The sequence below is a fragment of the Galeopterus variegatus genome, unplaced genomic scaffold, assembly GCF_000696425.1.
Source record: "Galeopterus variegatus unplaced genomic scaffold, G_variegatus-3.0.2 Scaffold3044, whole genome shotgun sequence".
In the NCBI taxonomy this organism is placed as follows: Eukaryota; Metazoa; Chordata; class Mammalia; order Dermoptera; family Cynocephalidae; genus Galeopterus; species Galeopterus variegatus.
In genome coordinates, this window is record NW_007729155.1 from 196821 (window position 1) to 204629 (window position 7809).

Sequence of the window (7809 nt, forward strand, 5' to 3'; positions counted from 1 at the left end):
GGGCTCCTCTTCCCTGCCCCCCCGACGCTGGCCGGGGGCTCCCCACGCTACCAGCCCCGTTTGAGATCCACAGGGAGAGTGGGATTGTAGGCCGGTACACAGGCCCCGGGGTGCCCTGTGTCGAGGTAAGCAAATAGCACGTCTCAGTGAGGAGCCACGCTAAGCAGAGATGGCTGGACTGCCTGCTCTAAGCCGGCCTTCTCCGCCCCCACCCTAGAAAATGGAGGCAGCTCTGTTGTGGGCGCCTAGTCTGGTGTGGTAGGCGGGAGCCAGGCGGGCAGGGAGCAGTCGGGCTTCGCCCCGCAAGTGGGGCTGGGCTGGGGGTGACTCACAGAGCTCGCAGAGTTGGGCTGGTCCGGTGCGTTTCACTCCGTTTCTGCACAGTTTCTGCTGGCTTTCTTGGCCTTTGTTGTCTGGGCTGCCCGTTCGTTCCCGCAGCCGGGCTTGGGTGCTCTCAGGAGTCCTCTTCTGTGTTGGCCCCAAAACCTCGAACCTGCTGCCACTTGTTTGTCAATGTAGGATCGTTGTTGAAAGAATTATTTGCCTTTTGTTGCTCTTGGAAATGCAATTAATACTGTGGTATCACAGCGCACAGCTCTCAGGATCGCGCTGTCTCCTGGCACGGCCGATCCAGACCCGTCGCCATCTTAATCTCTCAGCTCTTCTACTTTCTAACTGCATAAACTCAGTAAAAGTTATTCTACCTAATTTTAAAAATGAGGAATATAATGGAATAGTTGTGAGGATTAACAAGATAATGTATGGAAATGTGAGGCACATGTAAGCATTTCAGTAAAAATTTAGTTCTCAAATTTGCTGTCAGTATCCCCTGCACTTGGGGCTAAAGGTGACAGGCTTGAGGGGACTCTCATAAATCTTGTGTCTCTCTGCACACCAATAATCCATGTAGAAACATCTTCTAGGCTCTACTCTGAGAAATGGAATTGTTTGGGTGTTATTTGGTAAGTCTACAATTTCAAAAGTCCAGACTTTAACATCTTAATGTTATTCCTTGACTAAAAAACTTCTACACAGCAAAGGAAACAATCAGTAGAATGAAAAGTCATCCTAGAGAATGAGAGAAAATACTTGGAAAATATGCATCTGACAAGGGATTAATATACGGAATATACAAAGAGCTCAAACAACTTTACAGCAAAAAACCAAATAATCCAATTAAAAATGGGCAAATGGGCTGAATAGATATTTCTTAAAGGAAGGCATACAAATGCCCAACAGGCATATGTAAAAATGCCGAACATCACTAATCATCACGGAAATGCAAATGAAAACCACTTTGAGATGTCACCTCACCCCAATCAGACTGGTAATTATAAAAAAGACTGAGAATAACAAATGCTGGTGAGTGTGAAGAGAGAGGAACCCTCTTGCACTGCTGGAGGGACTGTAAATTAGCACAGCCATTATGGAGAAAAGTATGGAGATTCCTTAAACAGCTACAGATAGAACTTCCATATGATCCAGCAATCCCACTCCTGAGGATATATCCAGAGGATTGGAAAACATCAGGTCGAAGGGATACCTGCACTCCCATGTTTATTGCTGCTGTATTTACAATAGCTAGGCAATTGAACCAACCTAAATTTCCACTGATGGATGACTGGAAAAGGAAATTGTGGTATATACACACAAAGGACTACTACTCTACTGTAAAAAAGAATGAAATTCTACCATTTGCAACAACATGGATGAGGCCAGAGAAAAGTATCCTAAGTCAAAAAACCCAGATACAGAAAGAGAAATACTGCATGTTCTCACTCATAATGGAAGCTGAATCCATAAAAATAAACAAATGAACAATAAAGAGAGACAGAGAGAAAGAAAGAAACAAACAACGGTCACAGTAATACGTTGAACTTTCAGAAAACTAGAGGTGGAAAAGGGGAGGGGAGGGGGAAGGAGGGGTTCTAATGAGGAATTGGTCAATGGACACAAAGAACAATTGTGTATTGTAACGATGAATAAGCTAACGATACTGATCTAACCACCACACATTCTGCACAATATTTGAAAGCATTGTACCCCACATGTATGTATAATAAAAAAAATTTTAAATAAATAATTTTTTTTAAAAAAGAAGAGATTGATGGAAGCAACTTATCCCATTCATCATAAAAGCTATCTTGCTATTTTATCTTCTCCCTTTTTATTTTTAAGAGTCTTCCATTTTCTGTAAGAAAGTATCTTTGAGTTGCTAAGAAAAGTACAAACTCAACATATTACAAGGAAACAATTAGATGACAATGAGCTTCTGGGAAAATCACCACATTCGGATAATCAATTATGGAAGGAAAATGTTCGGTATCTCATTTTCAAGGTCCTTGAAAAGAAAATCTGTCCCAACATAAGAGGAATTCTTTTCCCAAATGATAGTTTCACTTTCTGTCTCCTACTCTAACGTAAGTCCCAGCTGGTTTCATTTCATTTCATTTTCTCTCAAAATAGAGATAAACAGAGATGAAATACTGTGCATATGTAGCACTTGCTTCCACGGAGTCCAGCAGGTTTCACACATATTATCCCATTAATCATCCTATCTGTTTGAGAATAGGAAGTGACAGGTGTAATGTCCCTACACATGCAAATGAGGAAACCAAGGAACAACGAGGGGAATTGAATGGCCAAAAATACAGTGGAGTGGGTGACAAAGTGTGAAAAGAAAGGGGATGTTGGAAATAATGATTATTTCAAGGGTATAAAAATACCCATAAATTATAAATGATAAGTAAAAACTGGCTGCTGATTTCTTAGAGTGTAGTTAAATTAAAGTAGAGAACATGCGGGCCTTCAAATATGCACAATAGACTTCATGTTCCTCTGAGTTCCCCGGACAATACTAGCAGATACCCTGTTGGGTTTCTTCTCCTTTTGTTCCTCACAGTTGTAGGTCACTTTCCATAACGTGATAAATTTTCTGACTAGTAATTGGCTACAGATATCCAACTCTAACTTCAGGGTTGTATTTTTCCCCCCTTCTCTTCTGCATACTCCAAATCAAATCATATGTCTATTTTCTTTCCTTTCCAAAGTTAAGGGTTGACTAAATTCCTGCCAGTTTCCTTTAAATTAAGAAATAATAACAATAAGATCATCTAGAATACCAAATTTTCTCCATACAAGCATTGGTGAAACTGAATTAAATATAGTATGAATAATCTTCTAAAGCTATTTTTCATAAGATGAGGGTAATTGGGTTTTTTACTCACCTTAGAGTGATATTTATGGGTAAGAAAATTGTTATAACTTGGCTTGGGAGTTAGCATTTTTATAAATCATCAGCCAGTTAATAATGTCAAGGTATCTCCTAAACAGTTTAAGAGAGTAGATGAGCAAATTACTTTGGTACCAAAATCGAGTCCCTGAGAAAAGAGTGGAGTGACTTACGGGTGGGCATAACAGATAGATGCTTACTTAGGGTGGGTTAAAAAGGGCTTAGAAGGAAGCCTTTGCCCTCAAATTGCCCTCTGTGCCGGTTCATTCACCAATGACCAAGAAGCCTAGACCAGAAAAAGAAATCTTTATTTTCTACTGTTAAGAAAAAAGGCATAAAATGTCAACCATACTATAAGACAGTATTAAGTTCACCCTGAGAGTGAGTATTAAGAGAAGGGAGGGGAGAAAAACACATTACCAATAGGTAAGTGAAATGGATGTCCAAAAATAACTTTAGAAGCATCATAGCATAGTTAAAAGCATGCAGAGTACGGAATAGGTCAGAACTGAGTTAAATCCTAGATCAGCTACTTTCCAGCTGGGTGACCTTTCAGGTGGTATGAAGGTTAACGGTAATGAATGTAAGTTCCTGGTGCATAGTAGATCAGCAATAAATAGTATTTATTAAAATGATCTTAATCTACCGTATCTTATTTTCTCCTTCCAAAAATACATTTATAATCTGTCATCTCGAATTTTACCAATCAAATGTTAATGTTTCAGAGAGCATACTAATTAATTGAAATTTTATTTTCAGTTAACATGTACTTGATATCTACAGTAGAAAAGACATAACCAATATCTTCTTATTAAAAGGCCTGAGGTTTAAGCAAGGTAGGAACTATTGTCTTTATTGTAGTACAAAATGTCTAAGTATTTGTCATTATTTATATTTAACATATCTATTTGTTTTACTCATATCTAACAATATGTCAAATATTGATATAATAATTATAATCTCCTTCCTACTTTCACCTTGACACTCTTAATATTTGTATATGTTTTTGTTATATCAACCATATTTTGTATGGGTAACCTTGTAAATCTTGTCACCAGGCAACAAAATATGGCAAAACGTGGACCATCGTGGCTATAGCATCACCTGCCTATGATGGCTTTTGATGTTTCCAGTTGTCTGGGATGAACAACAGTCTGCAGTGTTCCCTTTCTAAAATGTTTTTAGTTAGATTGAGCTGCAAGAGACATTCTCTCTCTCAAGAGCTGGAGGAAAGAAGGGAGAGGTAGCCATTTTATAGCATGCACATCCTCTTGCTTATTCAGTCAAACATTAATCTAGGTGCTGCTGAGATAGAATTTTGCAGATGTGATTAAAGCCCTTACCAGGTTGATTTTAATTTAATCAAAAGAGAAATTATCTTGGATAATCTGGGTGGGCTAGACTTACTCACATGGAAGGCCTTTAAAAGAGAACTTAGGCCTTCTCTGGGTTAAGAATCTCCTGCGTGTGAACAGCAAACTTCAGTTTTTGCCCATGGGGTTCCAGCCTGCTCCTGACCACCTGCCCTGCAGACTTTGGACTTTCTTTGTTTAGCCCTCACAATTGCAATAAATTCAGATAGATAGATAGGTAGATAGATAGATAGATAGATAGATAGATAGATAGATAGATAGATAGATAGATAGATGATAGATAGATATAGATGAGACCTAGATAGATAGAAATAGATGTAACTGTAAATGTAGATATGGTTGTGAATATAGTTATTGATAAGCAGATATGAGACAGAGATAGGTAGATATCCTACTGGCTCTACCTTTCCGGTTAAACTCTGGTATACTATTGATGAAGGAAATAAAATGAAGCAGGTTTTCCAAAACTCACTGCCTTTGGATAAGTTTCATGAACTTGATGTTGACAACTTGTTCTTGAAATAAACAATGTATGTGGTTAGAACTGCTGATTTATTAATCAATCTATAATCTGCTGGTTCTGAATAAGCCATTTAGATGTTAAGAACAGCTGAAGCATGAAGCTTCTGCTTCAGGTTGCACATAGACATTTTTTGGTTCCCATGTTGTAATCAGTATGCAATGATTGTCATTCTCGTGTTCCATGAGAGAGGGACAACTGTACTTGGAACTTATCCTCTCCATTTTGAAACTCCTTTATAAAACACCTTTGCTTGTAATAGGCTTTGGATCACTTCCTTTTTTTTTTTTTTTAATTGCAAAAGAGATGCTTAATTTATTTACAAATATATCAGTTTTAACAAAAGCAAGCTGGTTCCTAAGCAATTGTCAGTCCTATTTCATTAAAACCAAAATGATTGTGACCTGACACAAATTAGAAATTCATACACATGCGTATTTGTAGCATTGCACACATAAGAAATCTCAGTAACAATTTGATTTATTAAACCAGTTTTATACTTCTTTAGACAACTAAGAAATGTACAAATAGAAGCAAAAAATCAGAAAAAAAATAATGACAGAACAGATATACACTATCTCGAAGATTAAGACTAACCAAATAACTTATTTTCTTGTATGCTTTTACTTTCTGTCTCTCTCCCTATTGTGTTATTTCAGATTACCTCCCCTCTTTAGGTGAGCCTCTAAAGGATCCCACTTGGGTAGTTCCAATCTGGAAAGTCTGTCCCAGCCTGACGTGGTGACAAACCCTTCTCTGCTGTAGGTTGGGTGACCAAAGGTAACAGCAACTTATTTATTTATTTAATTAGTCATGCTATTTATTTTATTGGTTATGAATATTCATGGGGACCAAAGCTAACTGTCACCACTCATGCCCAAGATGTGATGGCCGGATCCATATTGGCAGCATGCCCATTACCACAAACTGTGGTTATATCCCGTGTCCCCCACCCAATTATCCCCAACCACCCTCCCCCTCCCTCTGCCCCCCCACTCCACTTTGTATCCCAAGGTGTGTTCTCTCCCTCTGCAAGTCCAATGCACCACTGTGGACTTTTTTTTTCTTCCTTCCTTTCTCTCTTAGCTCCCACTTATGAGTGAGCACATGCAGTACTTGTCCGTCTGTGCTTTGCTTATTTCACTCAACATGAGTTTCTCCAAGCTTATCCATGTTGTGGCAAATGGCAGAATTTCATTCTTTTTTATGGATTTTCCATATCCAATCGTCAATAGATGGACATTTAGGTTGGTTCCATGTCTTGGCTATTGTGAACAGAGCTGCAACGAACAGGGGAGTGCAGGTATCCCTTCAACATGATGATTTCCATTCCTTTGGGTATATACCCAGAGTGGAATTGCTGGATCATACAGAAGATCTATCCATAGTTGTTTGAGACACTTTCCAACTCTGTGTCTTGTGTTTCCCAGGTTGATCCTCAAGCTTGGTTTTCAATAACCCTTTATAAAATTATTTCTGCCTCAACAGCCTTGATTTCACACCATCTTATCTTTCTGTATCTACTGAGGTTACTGTGGGATCAAGTGTTATACCATATCCTGAACACATTAACTTAGCTGCTGTTGATCTCCATCAATAGAGTGAAGTTTTCCTTCATTTATGCATTTAAAATTTATAATCACCCACTTGTAAAAGGACTTAAGGCAAATTAATTTTTACTATAGGTTTTTTGTTTTTGTTGTTGTTACTAGTCATATTTACATGAGCTAGACTTAATGTCTTTCAAACTAATTTACATCACAAAGTGATTATTTTACACTAACTAGCTGAGTGAACTTGGGCAAATTTCTTAACCTTTCTGTGCCAATTTTATCAAAATGGAGATAATAATATTTATCTCTTTACATTTTAGTAAGAGTTAAATGAATTAGTATATGTAAAGAATAGTGCTAAGAATATAGTAAATCAGATACAAATATTATCTTTTGTTATTATAAAATCAAATTACTTTCACAGTCTTTCCCTAATTTTTCCAAAACTTACTGACATAGCAGCGCAACAGTAATAGTGACAACTCTTTACACCATGATTTTCAGAGAACATTTTCCAGAAAAGATTGGCTTGAAAAATAGAAGACTAAAGTGTCTTCAACTATTCAAGAATGACTACAGGAGCAGATTGGTTTGGTTTGCCTCCAGAGTTGATAAACATGGCACAAGGAAAGAAAACAGGTGCTGGAGTCAGGTGTGCTCAGTAGAATCCTGGTTTCATCATTCACAATTTCTGGGCTCCAACTACTTTGGTGTAAAACAGGCTAAGTAGTCGCTACTTTTCACCAGTCACAAGGACTGGAGGTTGCCAACTATGTAATGGTTTCTCTTTTATTGTGTCATTCGAGGGAGACCCAGAACATGGTAATATTATTTGTAACCTAGCACTGGATGGCAGGATAGTACAGATATACATGCTACTTAATGTTTAGATTCTGATTTTCATTAAGTTCCTTCCCTCAAGGATTTAATTCAATAGGCATGTATTGAATACTTACTTTGTACAGGTTTTGCTGGGTGCTGTAAATATAGAAAACAGTCCCTGGTCTCAGTCCCTGGAACATTTTAAAATGTTTGGCCACCTTTCCATAATCTAGATTTTCTTATATTTGGCTTCCTCCTTCTCTCTGACTTTTTTTTTTTTAACTCTTCAGTTATTTTGTTTTTTCTTCC